Source organism: Globicephala melas, chromosome 8, assembly GCF_963455315.2.
Source record: "Globicephala melas chromosome 8, mGloMel1.2, whole genome shotgun sequence".
Classification (NCBI taxonomy): Eukaryota; Metazoa; Chordata; class Mammalia; order Artiodactyla; family Delphinidae; genus Globicephala; species Globicephala melas.
The window spans coordinates 3,975,199-3,996,763 of NC_083321.1; positions in this window are offsets into that span (position 1 = coordinate 3,975,199).

Sequence of the window (21,565 nt, forward strand, 5' to 3'; positions counted from 1 at the left end):
TGGTAGGTGGAGGGGTCAGCGGTGCGGGCCGGGCAGCGGGCGCCGGTCAGTCTGCTTCTGAGTCACCTGATGCAGGTGCCGCAGGGGCCAGCCTCCACCCCCTGTGCTTCCCTGGGGACACCTCTGCAGGAGCAGAGTCTGCTGCAAAAGCCTGTCCCCTTCCCTGCGACCCCCTCCGAGGGTCCCACCTCATCAGCAGGGACCTGGGGTGAGGGGTGGAGACCCCACGGCTCCTCTGGCATCTGGGATAAATGTTTGTCAAATGAATGTTATTGAAGCCCAGCCGGTTCAGCGGCACCACCGGTCCCAACACCAAGACCCCCCCAGCCCCCAGCTCATTTGTTCTCTCGTCCAGGTAACCTTGACAGAGGAGCGTGGAGGCTTGGACTCATGGGTCTGGGTTATTCCCGGCTGCTTCATGTTCTGGGGGCCCTCAGGAGAGGCCCGCTGCCCCTCTGACCCTCTGCTTCCTCATCTGTGAATGGGCATCCGTCATATCACCTATTTGCTTGGAGGTCAAGTAAGATCCTGTGCCCGGCGTGAGCAGCGCCTGGCGCAGGGGACCTGCCCGTGAACGCTCCTTTGCCTCCTCTGTCCTTGCTGTCCCACAGCTGGCCCAGGACAAGACGAGGGCTCCGGGATTTGGGTACAACCTTCTTTCTCAAGTCGCTCCCCGTCGGCCATGGGAGATAAGACGTGGACGCAAATCCCTGCAAATCACGCCACAGTGGAAGATTCTTCCCACTCAGAACAGAGGAGCCGGCAGTACCCTCGGGCACTGTGGAAGGCTTCACGGAGGAGGTGACCCGGGGGAGGCCGAGTCTGAGGTTCGACCCAGCAGGTCAAGGACAACGAATGCACAGACCGCAGAGGCTGCAGGAGCCGCGGGACCCGCTCCCGGCCACGCCCCCTCCGGCTCAGCGTCCAGCAGCAGTGCCGCCAAAACCACACAGGGCTGGCCCACCTGCGGAGTTGGAGGGCGCCCTCTTCTCTTCGCAGAAATTGCCAGGTCTTTCTTATTGCCTGAAACACTCACATCCCTCACAGTGATGTTTAAAAAGTGTTCCATGGTCAGGAAGACTTTATGAACATACCTTAGGTAAATACCCCCGGGAGGTTGGAATCAGTAACTTTGCTCTTCAGTTGGGACGATGGCTAGATCATTCTTTATCTATTGATTTGTTAATATATTGTTGGATTCGTTGGTTCATTCATTCATTCCCTCATTCATTCCTCAGCAAGTATGTGCAGAGACTAAAACTCTGCTGGAAATGGACAAGGAGTAGGTGTTTGGGGCTCTGGCCTGAGGGTGCGGCCCAGGGGCATCGGGAACCCGGCTCTTTCTAGCCCCACCTGCACAGACCCTGGGCCCTTGGGCCCATTCGCTCCCTTCTCAGAGCCCTGGGGTCCCCATCCCTGGGCAGCTGGAAGGGCAGCCTGACACTGGGGGCCACGCCCCAGGGCCCCACTCGCTCACAGCTAACTAAGGGCCATATTGTGTGAGCATCTGCTTCCTGCTCTGAAGCCTGCAGAGCACAGGCGACACCCCGAGAGGATCCTTCCTCGGAGACACAACAGGGCTGGGTGGCAGCACGCACGTGGGTGCCTGGTGTCCCCTCACTGTGTGCTCGGGAAACTGAGGCCCAGAGAGAGGCAGTGCGGAGTCCGCAGCGCCCCGAGCCCCAGCCCGCCCGCCCCCCGCGGGGCCCCGGCCTCGGCCGCCCCAGACAATGGTCCTTCTTTGAAGCGCCTCAGACAGAGCCCCGGCTTCCGGCCCCAGCCCACCGGGAAGCACCCGCCAGGCAGCTGTCTTCATCTGCTGCCCCGCCAGCCCGGCCGCCCGGGCCTTGGTTTACTGTCAGCTTCCTTGCCAGAAATGTGCTCGAACAAATGCTGTAAACAAACGGAACAATCGCAGACCATCACGCTCGGATTTCTCTCTAATGTGTATAAAATGGGGTGTGGCTAGGGCTGCCCGCTGAGGGCCGCGTCTGCGGCAGCCCAGTCGGGCGAAGCCCCCGCGGGCCTGGCTCTTCCCTGCCTCTGGAACCCCGGGCCCCTGCTCCAAGGCCAGAGACAAGCCCCGGGGCCTCCCGAAGGGCTCCTGGCGAGAGGGAGCCAGGGTGAGAACGCGGGGCCTTCCCACTGAGACGTTTTCTTGCTTCATTTAGCAAACACGGCCCTGGTGCTGATTACGCCCCTGACAAACGTCTGCCTTTTCATCCTCACAAAACCTACGCTCTAGGGACTATCATTATGTCATCTTATAGAGAAGGAAATTGAGGCACAGAGAGGTTAGGTAACAGGTCCAAGGACACACAGAGCTACTGAGTGCAGGAGCTGGGATTCCACCCCAGACGTGGGCCCCAGAGCACCCATCTTGCTGGAGGGACGCTTGGGAAGAGGGACCGATGGACAGATGACCCAGAGTGCTAATGAACGAATGAAGGGTCCTCCAAACCATGGCCACGAATGGCTGTCCTCCCGCACACGGTCCTGAGGCTAGCAGTGTGTTTGCTGGGCCTCAGGTGTGCAGTCAGAACCAAGGCTCTCTCCTTCCATGGATCTTTGCTGGCACCTGGACCTCGGGTTCCAGCCTTCAGGACAGGGAGACAATGTACTTCTCTTTCTCAGCTGTCCGTCTGCGGTACTTTTTGTTACAGCAGCTACAGGGACTAAGACGGTGGCCGCCGTGCTCTTTCCAGGAACACCCTGGGTTGAGGGGTGAACCCCTGGATCAAGGGAGCCAGGGAGGGGGCAGTCTGGTGTCGTCTCAGAGTGGGGCAGGTTTTCAGGTCTGTCATGCATGGCTGGGGCAGGCTTTGGCTCCTGACTGGGGCCTGTCTAAAGACTAAGGTCAGGCTCATTTCTATATTTTGTGTTACAGATACAACCCGGCAGACACAGGGAGTTATTCACTCAAAGGCTACTGAGCTCATACTATGTCTCCGGCAGCAACCAATATGCCTCTTTCAACAGTGTTGAGAACCTAAACTATGTAAGTCAATCAATACATTTTCCTCCCTTCCTTCCTCCCTCCCTCCCTTCCTTCCTCCCTCCCTCCCTTCCTTCCTTCCTCCCTTCCTTCCTTTCATCCTTCCTCCCTCCCTCCCTCCCTCCCTTCCTTCTTTCCGTTCACTCATCCATCCATCCATCCTTTCGTCCATCCATCCATCTACACCTTCCTCCCTTCCTTCCTTGTATCCATTCACTCACCTACCAATCCATCCTCTACCAATCCACCTTCCTCTCTTCATCCCTCCTTCCTTCCGTCCTTCAGTCTTTCCATTCATTCATCCAACACCTTCCTCCCTATTGAAAGAACTTAGAATCTCAGAGCTGGCAAGGACCTCACTTGCTGTGGATGGCGCCTGGCCCAGGGATCTTCCCACTACAGGGATCTCCCACAGGCGGCCCCATGGCCTCCTTCTGAGCCCCTCTGCTAACAGAGGAGACGCCCTGGACTGCCCCTGGGCTGCAGAGTTCTTTTCTCCTGCCCTGGGATACCCACTGGGCTTGGTCCCCCTGTGTGGGACAGTAGCTGTCACAGGTATTAGAGTCACGGGCAGGAGCTTGAGTTCCTGCCGACAGCCTTCACGAGCTGTACCAGCCTGAACTGTCAGAAAAGCCCCCTTGGGGTGACTGTGGGGTACACAGGGGTGGGTCTGGACCCCCTTACGCAGGAGAGCTGAGGAGTTTGGCCTGGACTCTGGCCCTTTCAGCCCCTAGCCTCCCACCTAGGACACATTCAGAAGTCCCAGGGTGAGACCTCTGAGCTCCTGGTAGAGGCCCCCCAAACTGAAGTGGGAAGGGGGCCGGCACAAGACCCTGCCCCCTGAAGAGGCAGCACAGTGTGGCCAGTGGGTCCTGGGGCCTGACTGCCTGGGAAGCAGCCAGCGTGACACACAGTGGAGCCTAGGCTGAGTGACACAGACTCCTGCTGCCTCAGTCTCCCCATCTGTAAAGTGGGAATCTAGTAATATTGACAGCCTCACGGGAACTCTGCAGACTGAATGAGGTTGAGCTGTGTCCAGCACGGGGCATGCTGGGTGCCTGTGGCCACCATCGCCACCCCCGGCCCTGGTCCCAGCACAAAGTCGCTAGTGGACCCAGCATTTGAGCCGGGCCCTTCTCCTGGGCTGGGTGGCGTTGGGGTTAAGCTGAGGGCTCGCCTGGGAGTCCAGGCGGCCCGACGCTACGGTGGACCCCCTCCTCACCCCACAGTGCCTGCTATCCCTCGGCGACCCCTGACCTCTTGGACTTCTGTAAAATGGGGCTGAGGAACACCTGCCCGTGGGGTTGCTCAGGGCACACAGCAAAGCCACTGCACGCCAGCCTGGCAGGTCAGTCCAGAGTCAGCACTGTGGTGGCCCGGACACCTCGGTCGGCGATCAACAGCGAGACGCGGGAACCGAGTCAGAGCGGCTGGCTGCGCTCTCCTTTCCTGATGTTTCTCTGTGCATCACATTTAAGGGCCCAGACTCAGCCTTAACTGAGGCCAAAGGTGGTAGTTTTGAGTGGAGGGTGGCTTTCAGAGAACGTTCAATTTTCCCAAGATTAGGACATTCAGGGAAGAGGAAACAGAAGGTCCAAGAAGATCCCTGCAGATCTGTCCGAGGAATTGTTTCTCCAGCCTATCAAGGGGACATGGACGACGTGGGCTGGGGCTCTGGGTGACCGTGACTGCTGCAGCCACGTACCCAGGGGGCCTGAACGCCTCTCTAGTCCACTTTGGACTCCTGGGAACTCTCCCTGGTAAGCTCGCTGGGTCCTGGGATGCACTTGGGGTCAAACCTGCGGAAGGGCTTGGGCCGGCCGTGGGACCGGGCTGCTGGTTCCAGCCTGGGCGTGTGGTGTGGCATGCCACCTTCCAGTCCCCTCCTCTGCCCGCCCCTGGGAGAGAGGCAGACAAGGACCCCTCCCTGCCAGATAAAGCCATTGATTCAGACTCGAGTGGGACCTCCAGACAGGGGAGCCCTCGCCTGAAGGGGCGTGACGGGGACTGTGGACGTTCACTAGGCACCCAGCGGGTGCCCAGCTGACAGCTGGGGAGGAGAGTCAGCTGCCGACTTTGTCCTCAAAGTTCAGAGATAGCCACACCTGGATACTCCTGGAGCTCTAACTCAGGGGAGATAGGGTGCAGCCTCAGTAGAGAGGCCAGGGCAGGCGGTGTGGGAACCCAGGGGATGGTAGGGTCACCCCAGCCGAGAGATCTGAAGGGGTTTCCTGGAAGAGGTGTTCTGAGCTGGGTCCACAGGCTAAGAAGCCGGGCAGGAGGTGGTGGCTGGGTGGGGACACAGCACAGGCAGAGATCTGGAGGTGGGAGAGCCAGGTTGAAGCAGGGTAGGTCAGTGTGGGCGTTGAGGGCGGGCGGCTGGGGTCGAGAGCCATGCCCGCTGGGCACGGGCCAGCCAGGCCAGGAGCGGAGGACTGAGGCCATGCTGGGCAGAGAACTGGCTCCGTCTCCCTCCTGGCTTCACCGAAGCCCCTCTTACCCCAAATGCGAGCTGCGGGGCATTTTCTGATTGTAAAATTGACACCTGTTTATTGCGAAAACAATCAGAAGCGTTGAAGAGTGTTGGCTGGGGAATACACATCCTCCACCGAACCTGCCCAGAAATAATCCCGGTTAACATTGTGACGCAATTCCTTCCAGTCTTTTTTCTGTTCTCCCGCGGGCAAACTTCCCTGCTGGGTTTTCATTCCACTGTATTATTTCGTAACTTCTTATTTTTCATGTAAAAACATGTTATGATATCTTGCCATCCGATTGCTTTTTTAAGCACCTTTTTGAAAAGGTAAAACGTATCCATTTGGGATGGAAAGTTCCTAACCCAACCCAAACCACAGTGAGAGGCAGTTAGGATGGGGAAGGGTGGTCCCCAGGGGTTCCCAGGAGCTCTGGGCTCAGTGTTGGGGTGGACGCCACCAGGAAGGTGTTCCAATATCTCTTGGGAAACCAGGCAGCAACACTCTAGCATCCTGTTTCCCTTCCTGCAGGGTCAGCTCTCAGTCACTCTTGGGGCTTTGGTTTATCTGATCACGCCCTGCACGGTGGCCTCCCCCAGCGACCTCCTACCTCCTCCCCCGCCCCCTCCCCCCGGTTTATTTCCTTCAGAGGAGTTGCAGTTTATTTTTTATCAGTTCCCACCCGCCCCCTCGCAGGAGCATCCCGGGGGAAGGGAATTGTGCGGGTCCGGAGCAGGTGCTGGTCAGCCAGGTGTCGGATGAATCCCACTGCGCGGCCCCTGTGCTCAGGAGGGCCCTGCCCTTGCTTTAATGCTCTGATCATTTTGGAACAAAGGTCCTGCCTTCTCATTCTGCGCTGCCTCCACACACGATGCTGCCGGCCCTGCTGTTGCCCGTTCAAGTCTGGGCTGCTTAGCAAGGTGGCTTCTCGGGGTCCTCCCGCCGAGGAGGGTGCCTCCCTGCTCTGGGCTGACCCTTCCCTGGCCCGGGGTCACCCTGCTGCAGTCTGGGATGGCTGGATCCTTGTCGTTCTGACCCGTGGCTCCCTGAGCTAGGTGAGGGCTGGGGTAGGGTGGGGGTCTTCCTTTCAGCTCTTCCTGGGTGCAGACCAAAGTGAGATAGGTCAGTGGGCCCCTCTCCTGCCTTGGGGCCTCGGGCATCGTGGTCCTGTGCAGGGAAGGGGTGGAGTGGTGAGCCCTGAGTTCTGGGTCCATGGGCCTCTAATGCACCATGTGACCTTGGGAGAATCCTTGAACTTCATCTGGAAAAAATGACCTGTTGCAGAGTTCCAACGCAAGAATGGATGAAGGATACATTGTAAACTGTGAAGTGCTACCTGCATCCCAAAGGCTGCGGGAGGGTCGGAAGGCACTGTGAACCTAAACCGCTTTGCAGAGAGCAAAACAGTCCGGGCGAGGCAGGAATGCTTACTTGGTCCCCACAGACACTTCTCCAGAACGTTCTCCAGGCGAGTCCCTGCCTCGCCCCTGCAGCATCAGCAGAGGGACCCTGGGCCAGAACCCAGGACCCCTCGGACGTGTGGATGCCCGCAATGTGCTTCCCCGAGGAGCACCCCCGTGGCCTAATTTGAGGAAACAATGGGCCTCAATCCATATTAATGATCCTCCGGGGACCTGCTTGGCGCCTTTGTCTTTGGTGTGCACTGGCTGTCATCAGCGGGGCTCTGGGGGCTCTGGCCTAATTTGGAGGGACAGGTTTTATCATCACCCTTGATTCGGGTGGCCCAATCTGACAGGCCTACGACCTCCTGTGTAGAAGGACTACGTCAGAGATGGCCTTCTCCCCAAGCGGCTCAGCCTGGAGGTCCGGGGAAGAGGGAGGGGGAGCACGGGGTGAAGCAGGGGCCGCAGCCAGCCCCCTGGGGCAGGCCCACACAGGATCCAGGAGAGGAGGGCGCTGCTGATTGGACCAGAGAGTGGCGAGGGCGCAGGTGCCCCCACCCGGGCACATTTTCCAGCCACCCACTAGTAAGCCAGGGGACCGCCAGGGCCAGGGCTAGGCTCCTGGGAGGGGCCGGGCAAGAGCGCGGGGGCCTGGCTCCCGGGAAGGGGGAGGGCAGCATTTGGCCGGCTCCTGCCTGAAGTCCCCGAGCGAAGTGTTTGCACGTTTGGGCCATGGCTTCCTAACTGTACATGTGAGCATCTGACAGGTGCCAGCACGTGACAGGTAGTCCCTGTTTACTTCCCTTGACCGCAGGAGGATGCCAGACTGCTGTCCCTACATTCCAGGTCAGGAGGTGCACTTGAGGTCATAGGGCTGGAGAGGGTCAAGCTGAAGAGACAAACCCAGGGTCCAGCGCTGAGTCCTGCGACCTGGCCTTGCCCACCCAGAGTCCACCGCAACTCCCTGGGTCTGCACATGTGGCTGCCGTGTCCACTTCCCAGAAGATTTGAGTCTAAGTGCTGGCTGTGGACTGAATGTCGTGCACCCCAACATTCATATGTTGAAGCCCTAACCCCTAGTGCAATGGTATTAGGAGACAGGGCGTTTGGGAGGTGATCAGGCCATAAGGGTGGGGCCCTGTGACGGGATCAGTGTCCTTACAAGAAGAGACCAGAGAGCTTGCCTCTCTGTCTGCTCTGCCCTGTGAGGACATGATAAGAAGACTCCTATCTGCAAACCAGGAGGCTGACTCTCTCCAGACACTGGATCTTGGATTTCCAGCCACCAGAACTGGGAGATACAAAAGGCCCCCAGTCTGTGTATTCTGGTGTGGCATTCGGTGCTAAGACAGTGTTTCATTTGGAAAGTGATCCCAGTACACGTCAGAGGGGAGTGGAGCAGGTGTTCTACTGGGCAGGGCTGGGCTAGCAGGCTGGGCTCCAGGTCTGTTCAAGGACCCCATCCTCCTTGGGCCAGTGGGCCACCTGGGCCCCTTCTTGTGTGCTGGTGGAAGCTTGGGGCAGGGACACCCAAACCTCTGCTCAACCCACGGTGCGGCCCTGCCTCGGCGGGGAAGGCATATCCTGCCCTAGGGTAGCACATTCAAAGCCGCATGGCAGAGGGTGTGGAGACCGGGATCCATGGGGCAGTTACCACGGCATCCTCCTGATTTCCTGTTTGCTTTCAGGACAAACTCCAATGTTTCACCAAGGCCAGTGAAGCCCTGGACCATACTGCTCTGGTCTCTTCTTCCCTCATCCGGCTGCCCCATCCCTGCACACGGGCTCTGATCTCCCCTCTCCTTCAATGGGGTTCCCACCTCTTCCAGCTTCCTGCCCAGGGGCCCCGTCCTCCAGGAAGCCTTCCTGGACCCAGGTCCGCAGCTGGGGCTCCCCTTTGTACCTCCATCTTAACTTCTGCCATCTCTCCCTCCATACCCTCCTGACACGTACCCGTGCCATCTCTTCTATTGGACGACAGTCTCTCAAGGTCAACAAATGTGTCATTACCCTTCTCACCCCCAGAACCCAACAGAGTTTCTGCCACATAGGAGGTGCACCCCCAAATAATGGAGGGATAAACGGATGAAGGAGACGAATGGACCATACCTGTTGTGGAGTTTTCTGACCGAGAAGAAAGGCAATCTGTACAAAGATGATCAGCTGTCTCAGCAAGAACTCCTTTTGCTTGTTTCCCAGTCCTATGCCCGCCCTGGGGGCGGAGACCCAGAGGGAGAGAAAAATGGTCCCCATCCAGGAATCATTGTTAAAGATGGCGCCGTGCCCCCAACCCAGCGAGACAATCGAGTGTTGTTTATTTGATTAATTTAGTTCATTTCAGTTCAGTTCAGTTCATTCAATTCAGCTCATTTCGCTCTCATCCCGTCCAACCCAGCAAGTGCTTTCTGAGTACCTCGAGGGGTACTCGGAGGGGTGGTGGGCCAGCCTGGCCCTGTCTGTATCCTGGGATACAGGAAAGTGGGGCCCTGGGGGCCGGGGCTCAGAGTTGGCACTCTGCTGCTTCCACCACATTCTGTTGGTCAAAGTAAGTCACCGCTGGTCCAGATTTAAGGGGTGGGAGACCCGCCCCCTTCTTGATGGGAGGTGCTGCCGTCTCCCATCGCCAAAGGCGTGGTGGTAGGTGTTGGTACCCAGTCAACCACAGGATACAGAGAATTGCCAGGAGGAGGTGGCAGTTTGGGGGTTTCCCACCTGCCCTGTCGCCTCTGCGCCGTCATCTCAGCACCTCCCAGCCTGCACGCGGCCTCACTGACCCCATTTTTCGGGCAGGGATGAAGCTCTAAGAACACGCCCTGTCCTGGTGCCAAGGCTTAGGTCCCACACTGGCTGAAAGACTCTGTCGTGGTTCCAGGTCCCCCAGGAGGAGGATTCCCGGTAGGTGGGTCCTCAGGGGAGGCGGGGGCCTCCCCGTCCCAGCCCACTGCTCCTGGGACGTGAGGTTCACGGGGGTGCAGCCAGCCTGGCTCCAGGCCTCGGTCAGTTGGGGTGATCTCTGAGACCTCTCTGCCTAGCGGGCTCTGCAGCCACCGGTGAGGGACCGAAATGCCACAGCCGACAGCATCGGGGGTGACAGCTGACAGCAGGTGACCGCTCAGACCAGGCGAAGTGTACTGGCGCGGGGCCGGGGCTTTGGGCTGTCTGGTTGACCCCCAGTTTCCCAGCAGGCTCACAGACGAGTGTGTGAGTCCAGCCTCACTGGCCAGGCAGGGACAGGCCTGTGATGCTCTGGGATCCATGCTTTCCTCCGGCCCCGGTCCCCGAGAGCAGGGCAGCCTCGCCGGCCAGCAACCATGTGATCGCACAGGGCAGCCGTCCCAAGGGCTCCGTGCCGGGTGCCGTGCCGTGCTGTCCCGTCTAGAATTGGTCATCGTTTTGGAACTGGGGCTGCATTTTCATTTTGCTTCGGCCCCTCCGGCTACGTAGCCAGTCGTGCTGTGAGGGCTGTGTCAGGTGGGACCCAAGCTGCTGGCAGACTCCCCTCCCCCAACCCCCTGGAAGCCACAGGTAGTAGCACCCCCTTACCCACCCATTAAAGCACCGGGCAAAGGGGCAATGAATGAATTGCGAGGGAAGGGATGGACGAGTGAGTGGTGAACGGACACCAGAACAACGTAATCAGCTGGACTGGGCTTTGCTAACTATGCACTTCCAAGTAAAGGGCTGTAGGATTCAGACCTATGGGAGCTGCCACTTGTCTGTCCCGGGCCTGGCAGGGCAGAGCCCCATCTGATTGCTGACAGTGCCTAAGGAGACCCCGCTTTCCCCTCCAGCATCCCTCCCCCAACCCGCCCCGGTGCCCACCCTGCCCCAGCCCTCCAGCCCCCCGGTAGCCCCCAGACCGACTTGGGGAGGAGGGGACGGCCACCAGCCCGGCCGGCCAAGTGTCCCCGTGGGGCAGGTGGCGTGGTGGCGCCCTGGCCGTCCGACGCGGGCAGCTTTCATCCCGGCCGAGGGGCCTGAGAAAGCGTGGGGACGGCTTTATCCGGGCCGCAGCTCGAGCAGCCTCCTGAGAAGTATTGACAGAGCATTACTCAGACTGACACATTCTGTTTCCCTCGGGCGCGGACAATGAGGAAGAGCCAGTTAAGGATATGGCTCCGGCCTTGTGCGCGGCTGAAGGTTTTTTGAGAAAAATGTAATAGATGACAATAGAGCAGTTTGTCGCGGTCGAGGGCATCGCGGACGGGGCCGGAGCGGCGGCTTCATCATCACTTATGATGAGAGGAGATTTACTGCCTTCTTTCTTCCCTCTGTCAGGGAGAACAATGTCGGGGGAAAGCGGAGGTTCCCCATTATAAATCACCATAAGCCCCATGGAAATCCCTCCCCACCCCGGGGTGTGAGTAGGCAGACGCTGAGCCCTCGGCCGGCTCGGGCCGCCTGGACGGCGGGCGGGCGGGCGGGCGCAGGGATGCTGCCCGGGCCCCCACCCGTGGGAATCAAGGCTCCAAAGGCTCTGATCTCCACCCCGAGAAGCAGGCACATGCCACGGAGAATGAGAAAGGCGAGGCCTGCCCACCCCTTCAATTAGAGAAAGGGGAGCAGAGACACAGGGGTGCTTGCAGCTCCATCCTGGGGCCCGGCGGGGGGGGGTGTCTCGGTGGGTAGGGGGGCGACTGAGGGAACTTTGTCCAGCTTAGCGTGTCCTAGATGGCGCGATCAGGAAGGCCCGCTGGGCTTTACCTCGGCCTGCATCTTACAAAGAGAAAATTAAAGTCCAGAGAGGGGCGGACACCTGCCCAGGATCACACAGCAGTTTGGTGGCAGAGCTGGCCAGGGCTAGGATCCGGGCCTCCTGCATCCAAGCCCACTTCCCGCGGGCTAGGGAGCCCCGCCCTCGCTAAAGCGCCGCTGGTTCCAGAAATGCCGAGGGATCCCCAGCAGCTTGCCTCTGTGTAGGGGTCTCCTAGTTCCCTCCCAGCAGCCTCACCTGGTGAGCAGGGCAGCTGCTTCGTCTCCCATCCCACTGCCCGGGAAAGACCTGCACCGACTTGAGCCCACACCAACAGGGAGGGGCAGGGCTGGACCTAGAACTGGGGGCTCCTGACCCCCAGGACTGACAGCAGGACCTCCCCAGCAGGACCAAAGACCACCCTTCGCCAAAAGACAAGACTTTGGGGATTTTAGAAAGGTAATTGGGTATGAATCCCATTCTATTATGCCACCCTCCCAGCGGGGGCCGGAGTGGTACCCCACTTTTAAATCTATGACATGTAGGAATACCCACCTCGAAAGAGACAAAGATTTGACCGGCCAGGTGAAGTTTTGTTGCCGAAAATTGCAGGTCAATTTTTGATGCCAAGAACCGCATGAGGGAACTCTGGGATTCAGAGCTTTCTGGATTTTGGAACCTGGATCAGCGATGCGGGTCGGTATTCCTGTCGGCACAGCTGTTTATTCCCCGAAGCTCCACCCGCTGTGCTGCATTTCTGCCACTCTTCGGTGTCCCCCCACCCTGGCCCCCTGGCCTCTCAGACACACACAGGGCAGCCACCACTGTGTTTCCTGGTTTTCTTCCTGGGTATCTGATGGAAAATAAAATCTAGCCTCTGCTAATGACTGCCCTGTGGTCTTGCTGGAGCCCCAGTTACTCCACCTATAAAGTGGAGGTGATAACCGCACCCACCTCACAGGGCTGCGACAGTATCAGAGGCAGTCAAGGCTTGGAACTCGTTGAGCGGCCAGCCTGGACCGCTCAGGAAACACTTTATTATTATTGTTGCTGTTTTGCATGGCCCCAGCCCGGTCACAGTGAATTCACCAAACAAACGCCTTCACGCTGCAGCCCCTCCCCAAGTCTGGAGGGGCTTCCGTGGGTCCCCAGTTTATTTCCCAGCCTTATCTCCCCCTTCAAGCCTTCATACCCTCTGGGCTCCCGTCACTCCAAAGGTCCCTGTTCCCATCCCTGGTCTGTGAGTTCTGCCTCCAGAGATCATGTTTTTGGCTCATATGTTCCCCTCAGCCTGGAATTCTTGTCGCCAGCCTCACGTGTTCTAGAACTTTCTTCCTCTATCAGGGAGCAGCCCACCTGTCCTCCCTGAGGGTGGCTCTCATGAACAGTCACTCAGGGTCCATGGTGTCCGGGGGGCAGGAGTGTCTCCGTATCCCTGTGGCACACAGGTTCTTGCAGTGGGGTAGGAGCAGGGCTGGGGGTGGCGTGTGTATGACAGAGTTTAAGGGCAGCCAACGCTGGCCAGGCACTCCCATCACCATCTTGAAACAAAGCACAGCCTGGGGACGTGTACACAGAGAGGGGGCACCAGCGGCATCACCTTTCAAGCAGATTAAGCCCCTTCTGGTGGTCTGCCCGCTGGCCACACCACCTCCCTCCTTCCCTTCCCCACCAGGCTCCAGCCGCTCTGGCCAAGCTTGGTCCCACTCAGGGATCTGGCCACCCAGAACCTTCCCAGGCCTGAGGTGTCGGCCCCATGAGGGTCTAGATCTAATCTGCTCTGGGTGCGGTCCAGGCATGAGGAATCTTCAGAGCTCCCAGGTGATTCTCCCATGCAGCCAGGTTTAGAACCTTGGCTTCAGGTAAGCTGGATTACCTGTCCTCCGTGCAAAACCCGGGACTCAGAGTTTAGCAAGTGTCCAGCAGCAGAGAATTGGGGTGGCTTTCCCGTGGAACCCAGTCCCAGGGGATGGTGGGGAGGGAGGGCAGCCCCATAAGCCTCAAGACTAAAAGGAAGGCGACCCATCTTGGAAAGGGGGTTCGCCAACGGCCATGGGGGTCCTCTAAAAATAATTCAGGCTCTGCTCCAAGCCCTGGTTAAATGGGCGATGAGACCCCTAATTTCACTCTTCAGGTGAACTTCTCCCAAAGCCGTTGTTCCACACACTTATTTCACGGCTTTGCTGGCAGAGAGCGTTCCCTGGGCAAAGCGGTTAAGGAGCTGGTGTTACCGGCCTTGAGCAGCCACCCCCACTCAGCGCCAGGGATGATCCTGCAACACCATTTTCACAAAGGCACGTGCAGATCGCCCCTGATTCTCTGGCCATAAAACTCTGCCTCCCAGATGCAGTGTTTTTCAGGAACTGGTTTCATGGAGCTGTGTTCTGAGAAAAGCTGCTGTCATCCTTCCTGCCAAGCCCAATTATTTTAAAAAAATCATTTCTTAAAACAATCTCCGGGCCAGTGCAAGTACAAGATCCAGCTTTGAACACTGAAACTGCCCCGTGAGCCTGCCGAGATGAAGTGGTTGAAACAGGTACCCACAGGTAATCAAGCAAGTTGAAACAGATTTGTTAACGCTCAGTTAGTGACACGTCGAAAGAAGTATGCTAAAAATGATGATTCCAGTTGCAGAAACATTGGATCTCTGTCCTTCTTCCTGACAGCAGTTAAATCCTAGGGCCAATCACCTTTTAAGGAGATTTCCAGCTGGTAACCAAATAATCACGTCACTAGAAGGGTTAATATTTTTGACACATCCGCAGCTCTGAAAAATGAATATAGCAAAATAATATAAGTCAATAGAAAATTACCAGGGACATGAAAAAAACTGTTGAAAAAATAAATACAGGCTGCTAACAGATGCATAGTCTGGGTTATGCTGTCATAACAAACATCCCCCAAATTTCAGGGGCTTAAAACTATAAAAGTTTATTTCTTGCTCATGCTACCTGTCAAGTGGAAAGCAGCAGGGTCTCTGCTCATTGTCAAGATCACTGGGGGAAAGGGTGGCAGAGGAAGGGTATAGAGACCCTGGCTCTCAGGATTGCATCCATGGGAAGTACAAGCCCTCCCTGAGCCCAGGAGGACAAACCCACCATGTGTGAACAACCCCACTATAGATCATCACCATGAAAAAAAATGCAAATCAGCGGCAACATGGATGGACCTAGAAATTATCATACTAAGTGAAGTCAGGCAGAACAAGACGAATATCATATGATATCACTTATATGTGGAATCTAAAAAAAACCCTACAGATCAACTTATTTACAAAACAGAAATAGACTCACAGACATAGAAAACAAACTTCTGGTTACCAAAGGGGAAGTGGGGAGGGATGAATTAGAAGTACGGGATTAACAGATGCACACCACTATACACAAAATAGATAAACAACAAGGATTTACTGTATCGCATAGGGAACTATATTTAGTATCTTGTAATAACCTAGAATGGAAAAAAATCTGAAGCTGTACACCTGAAACTAACACAATATTATAAATCAACTATAGTTGAATAAATAAAATAAATTTAAAAGAAAAATGCAAGTCAGAACAACAGGGAGACTTAACGCAATTGTTTGCCAAAGATTACAAAAACAAAAGCAAAAGTGAACTAAAGCTTGCCGTTTCCCTTTCGGCAAACGCTCACCTTCTTTAGTGTACAGGGATGCCTCATTCTCAATCAGGAGTTAGCAAACTACAGTTCCTGGGTCAAATCAGCTGCTTGTTTTTGCACAGCTGTGAGTGAAGATGGATCGTTAAATAATTTTTAATGCTTGAAAAACATTCAATTAAAAAAACATCAAAAGAAGAAGAATCGTTTGTGACACACGACAGCTACAGAGAATTCCCAGTTCAGTGTGCAGGGATGGGAACACTGGCATGCCCCTGCGCCTACAGCTCCTTCCAACAAAGGCAGAGTTGAGTAGTCAGGGACCACGTGTGGCCCACGAGATCGAAAATATGGACGTTTGGGGCATATGCTCCAGGATCCCAGCAGAACTGGGGGTGGATCCAGAGACGGGTCTTGCAAACTTGTAGGTGATTCAAGAGTGCAGCCAAGTGTAAAGGGCAGGTTCCAAGGCAGTGCCTCCCACCCACTCATGGCGCACCTGAGCACTGCGGTTGGGTCCCATCTGCAAGAGGGGCAGGGGCTTTGTAGAACCTTGTGGGTATGGGGGTTGCAAGGTTTGCATTTAGCTATGCCCTGCTCCTGCTGAGAAGCTGTGCTCAAACACAGCTTGAAGAAGCCTGGCCAGGAGACTGCTGCCTGCCTGTCTTCCCAGGCTTATCCCTTGCAGTAGGTCTTAGCCATACTACTATCCCCAGGGATACTTCGAGACATCACCTTGTGCAGGGATGTTGTCCCGCTGCTATGCCTGCAGGCATCATCAAGTCAATCTTGACAAGAAACTCCTCTTCTTTTTCACAAGTAGCTGTAGTCCAGCATCTCCCAAGCAGCTTGTCTGTTTTATCCTGCATGTCTCGTTGACTGAATGGCAGAATGGTCTTCCCTTTTTGCATTGGCTGCCAGGGAGCTCAGAATCAAATTTGCCACTGTAGCCAGCAGCACATACAGAGGACCTCATGACATATATCTTGACCACTAACTCTACCTCTGTTTTGTCTTATGTGTCTCCCCCGTGTTTTCCTCACCGACTAAAAGTTACATTGCATTGTGCCCGCTCTGGTCCCGCCCGTCAGCCACCCGCAGGTTGGCCACTTCCCGTGCCTAGTCAGCAGAACTGCATTTCCCGCTGGCTGTGGTCTGCCTGGTCTCCCTGGCCTCCCAGACTCCTCAGTCTCTATACATCTCAGGCTCCACACTGCTTCCAGCCCTCGAGCCCCTCCTCCAGGAACCATCCTCGTTGCCACTAAAAGCTCTCAGGGTCACACAGATGACATGGTTTGTGGCTCTGTGGCTGCTGTGCACACCTCTTTCCTACCCTAGATGGTGAGGTCCTGGATAGCAGCAGCTCACTGCAGTTTCTGTGCACCTGCCCGGGCCCCCAGCTCAGGACTTACCTGACCTCGGGGGCCCCAAGGGCAGTCTGCAGGGCCTGCTCCCAGGCTCCGGAGTGGTTGAGACGCTGTGTCCCCTAAAGTTCTGCTCTGTCCTGGGGTAGGGCCTGTGGACAGTCTGGGCATCTCAGGATTGAAGGGTCTCCTGGAGGCGTGAGTCACACCAGTGTCCACAGGGCCACCATGAGGGCATCTTTGGTACGTGTTCTGAGTCAGTCTGGCTCACACCTGTGTTACCGACCAGGGCTCTTGGCCCCCTTAATCAATAGAAATGGATCAGAGGCCAGACAAGAGATTCAGGCAGGGCTGTACTGGGGCCCCTGCTGCAGCAGGAGGGAGTGAGAACAAGTAACAGGTTCCCTCGCTCCCTTCCCGAGGTGGGGCAGCTGGTTCCTTCTATGGGGGGTGGGTAGGGGTGTGTCCTGGGGTGACTTAGGGGGTTCGCCCAGCCCTCTGGTGGTGCTGTGTGCAGCGGGCACGCGCAGTGCCCTGCTTTGCTAACGACACCCCGAGTGGCGGTCGGGTTTTTGGTCTTTCTGTATCTTCTTGTCCATAATTTGCCCCAACTGCGCATGCATGCAGTTATTTTTAGTCCCTTATAGTTTCTCTGTATTTTGTTGCTCAAGGAGACGTCTGTCCAGGTGCCAGCACGGCAGCACCACAGCCAAGGGTCCCAGGTCCCCGCCTGTCTCACCGAGGCCCCCCCACTTAGGAGTTGTGTAACTCTGGACAACCCCCTTCCCCTCCTTGAGCCCCCCTTTTCTCCTAAGCAGGATAGGTAAGAAGAGCACATCCCCTCTCAGGGAAGGAAAGAGACAGGGCATAAAAAGCACCACGAACCGGGCATCGCACAGCAAGCCCTCAGGAGACACCAGCTCCTGTTATCCCCAGGGGTCTCTGGGGGCAGCAGCCCATCCTCTGCTCCTTTAGAGGCTGGCCAGGCAGAGGCCCCTGGGGGACCCACACTCTGGGATCCAGGTGAGAGGGAGCCGGCAGCCACAGATCGAGACACGAGCAGAAACAGGATCTGGAACCAGAGGCGAGCCACGGATTCCCGTCGGGCCCCTGCTTGCCCACCTGCCCAGTGGGGCCTCAGTGGGACTCACCTTGCAGGGTGCAGAAGCTGAGCTGGGAAGGCACAGGTGACGCCTGTGTCATGTGCCCGCCCGAAAGGCGGCCGATGTGATGTGTAATGACGGGGGGTGGGGTCGCTCTGCGATTTCAGACTTCCCTCTCCCAGGCCCTCGTTCTACTCACCCCGTGGCCGGTGGGTTTCCAAGATCCTCCGGCCCAGCCTCCTCTTGGAGGACCCCAGCCTGGCGATTCAGAAGCCAGAGTGGACCCATTTCCTCTGCTCCAACTGGAGATGCGGGCTGGCCTGGCCCTGCGCTGTCAGCTGCTGGGACAGCTGGCTCCAGAGGGTGTTACCGTGGAAACCCAGACTGATGTTCTCCTAAACAGCTGAATTATTTGTGGTTTCTCTGCCTAGTGTCCCAGCTGAGCAGGCCAGCACGGTGGCTGGGGGGTGGCGGTGGAGGCTAAGAGCAGCCTCTGGGAGGGAGCCCCCTTCTGGGGCCCTCAGGCCTGCCTTGGCCTCTCCGCAGGGAAATGATCCAAAGACACTGAGATTTTGGGAGAGGGAGGAAGGGTGTGATGGGAAACAATGTGCTGAGGTCATCAGGTTTGCTTCCAAAAGCGCTTCTGTGGGAGGGTCTGGGGCCAACATACTCCTCTGGGGTTGCTGGGGGAGGCTTCCCTTTGCCGACGGTGCCCACTCCCAGCTCTGTCGCTGGCGCTCAGTGCCCGGAGGGCGCCCTGGGCCCATGTGCAGGACACAGGGCTGAGCCTGATTTTCTCAGCTCATCCCAGCTCTGCCTCCGATTCGCTGTGTGACCAACAGCTCCCAATGCTTCTCAGAGCCTCGGTTTGCTTATCTGTGAAATGGGGACAGCATTCCTTGCGCAGCTTGGGATCGGGTGAGAAGGTCTGAGCTAGGGGGTCCTGAAAGCCAGAACAGCTGCCCCCTCTGAGGGGCGAGGGATTCTCCCACAATGGACCAGGCCTTTTGGGGGTAAAGAGGGCTGTGCAGCATCTCCACTGCTTTGCTTTTAAGCTCGGAAAGTAACTGAAACCAGACTTATTAAGACCTGGACACCTTGCACCATAGACAGTTGAGCAGAGCCTGCAAAGGGCATGGCCACTGGGAGTGAGTCAGACGGTGAATCTCCTGGGGGGAGGGCGCCCACATTGCCGGCTTGGAAGCCTCCCTGGCCCCTGAGCAACCAGGGTGGCCACGGTGGGCTGGAAGCCAGACCCCATATTCGTCTCATCCGCATGAATGCGGGAGTGGTGGATGGCTGACTGGCACGTGCAGAGACGGGCTTATGAGCTGCACCATCTCTTAGAAGCCCTTCCAGCAGGGAGAGAGAACGAGGCCTTAAATGGCAGGAAACTAACCTCACATTCTAGCCAGGAGAGCAAATAAAGCAGACGTGGCACCCCCGCAACCCCCGCCCCCAGCCCTGGCAGATATCACTAATTTATCACAGCGCTCGTCCCTGCAGATTCTAGACTCCCTTCTCAAATCACCCTCAGCCCAGGATGCCTGGCTAACACCCATCGACCAGGTTTGCTCGTGAGATAATCCTATTGGCCGTCCCCGAGCTGGACGCTGCATGAGGTCCCTTCGGCATCACTGTGCACAGATGACACCGGCCTCTAGTGTGTGGGGCTGGCATCGCCCCAGGTGCCTGCTGTGATTGCCGTGTAGGTTGTCCATGCTCTGAATTTCCCCCTGGGGCTGAGCGTCCCTCTGCTTCCCCAGGGAGCTGAATTTGCCGATGAGTCAGTGCAGAGCAGACTTTCTCAAACTCTGCGGAGCCAGCAAGTCTCCTGGGGAGTCTTGTTACATTCTGAGTTAGCAGGTTTGGGTCTAGCAAGGGTCCCACCTTTCTAACCAGGTGCCCGGCCATGCCAATGCTGCCAGGTGGAGGACCAGATGTGGAGCAGAGAGGATGCAGATAACACTCAAATAATGCAACAGAGTCAGAGAACGGAAAGAAAGAATGCAAGAAGGCAGAGGCTGCGACCAAGGCTCAAATTTTGATTTGACGCAAGCATTTGGGAGATGCTCTTCCGTGCTCTGCTGGAAGAGGTACCTGTAGAGAGCCAAGGCCCCTTCTTCTTCACCTCCCCAGAAATGTGCTGGCCTTTGCTCCTTCCCTGCACTTTTTGACTCCAGTTGGTGCAGGGGAGAGGAATGGAGGGTGTGGTTTGGACCCCCGGAAAGCATCCATCCCCTTCCCACGACATGGGGAGGGTCGGGCCCGTTGAGGGTTGGCCTTCAACTCCAGGTGGCCTTTCTTGGTGTGCCTCCTGCCCCGGGTAGGAACTGGATTTCTCCTGCAGCTACACCAGGCTCTTGATTCTGAGGACCACTTCCCTTTTCCGATGCAAGAACAGTGACTTGGGGTGTAGAACCTGTTGCAAAACCATTGTTCTAGTTCCTATGGTTGTATAACCAATGAACCCACACTCAGCTCACCATTTGTTAGGCCCAAGGGGTCTGTGGGTCAGGAATTTGGACAGGGCATAGCAGGGAAGGCTCACTCACTCACACTTCGGGCAGTTAATGTGGGGCTGTCGGCCGGAACACCCACGTGTGATCTCTTCACATGCCTTAGGCTTCCTCACAACATGGTGAGTGGATTCCACGGGTGAGCACTGGAGGGGACAGATTGAGGTGGAAGCCGTGTGGTTTTTATGACCTGAACTTAGAGGTTACACAGCCTCACTACTGCCGCAGTCTGTTCAAGACAGTCACAGTTTCAAGGGGAAATGGACTCTGCCTCGTGATGGGGAATGGCAGGGTTCTGGAAGAAGAGGTGGGCTTGGAAGTATTGCTGTGGTCATTTTGGGAAAATATGATATGCCACAGGCAAGCCTCTGGCCTCAACAATTGACATTCCTCCCACATGCAAAGTATCCTCCTCATTTCACCTGTGATGTCCGCCTCCCCCCAACTCTCACTCCATCACAGCATCAGGCTCAAGGTTCAGGATCCTGTGCTCACCATCCTCTCCAGGTGAACAATGCTACTCGGATGTAGCTTCCTGAGCACAGCTCCTCCGTACAACTCCACAAGGAGCAACCAGGATCTGGGGAGTTATCTGGTCCTCACACCCAAAGAGAGGAGTGGGACAGGCAGAGGAGAGCTGCATAGAACTCCCAACTGACAACAGGGAAAGACGGGAGCCATCGGTCCATAGCAATTCTGAGATCCAGCCGGAGCACATGTCGTCTGTTTGGGGGTCAGTCCCACTGCCTGGGGATGCATCACTGTGGCTTTAGGCTCTGTTCTCTGAGCTCTGAGTCCACCATCCTCTTCCATGGAAAGCAGTTGTGTCCTTTTCTCAGCTCACCTCTTGCCCATAGAAGTTTGGGGGTCCAAAGACCTCTTTTTGTTTTGTTCTGTCTCTGTTAGTCTGAGTTGATACAATTCTTTTAAAACTTTGTGGGTTTTTTAATGAATCAACTTACAACCCATTCTGTTAGACAAGATAAGGCCAGACAAATCTCTTCAAGATAAGCTCTTTTCGGGCTTCCCTGGTGGCACAGTGGTTGAGAGTCCGCCTGCCGATGCAGGGGAGATGGGTTCGTGCCCCGGTCCGGGAAGATCCCACGTGCTGCGGAGCGGCTGGGCCCGTGAGCCATGGCCGCTGAGCCTGTGCGTCTGGAGCCTGTGCTCCGCAGCAGGAGAGGCCACAGCAGTGAGAGGCCCGCGTACCGCAAAAAAAAAAAAAAAAAAAAAAAGAAGATAAGCTCTTTTCTACCCCAAGCTTCCTATGGCACTGCCGTGGGAAATCTCTCTGAAGATTTATGAATAATGTTTTATGTCATGTAGTGGACTTGTGAGTGACGCACGTAAGATCCGTAGAGGCCCTCTTGGTTGTTACACAGTTCTCTGGGGCACC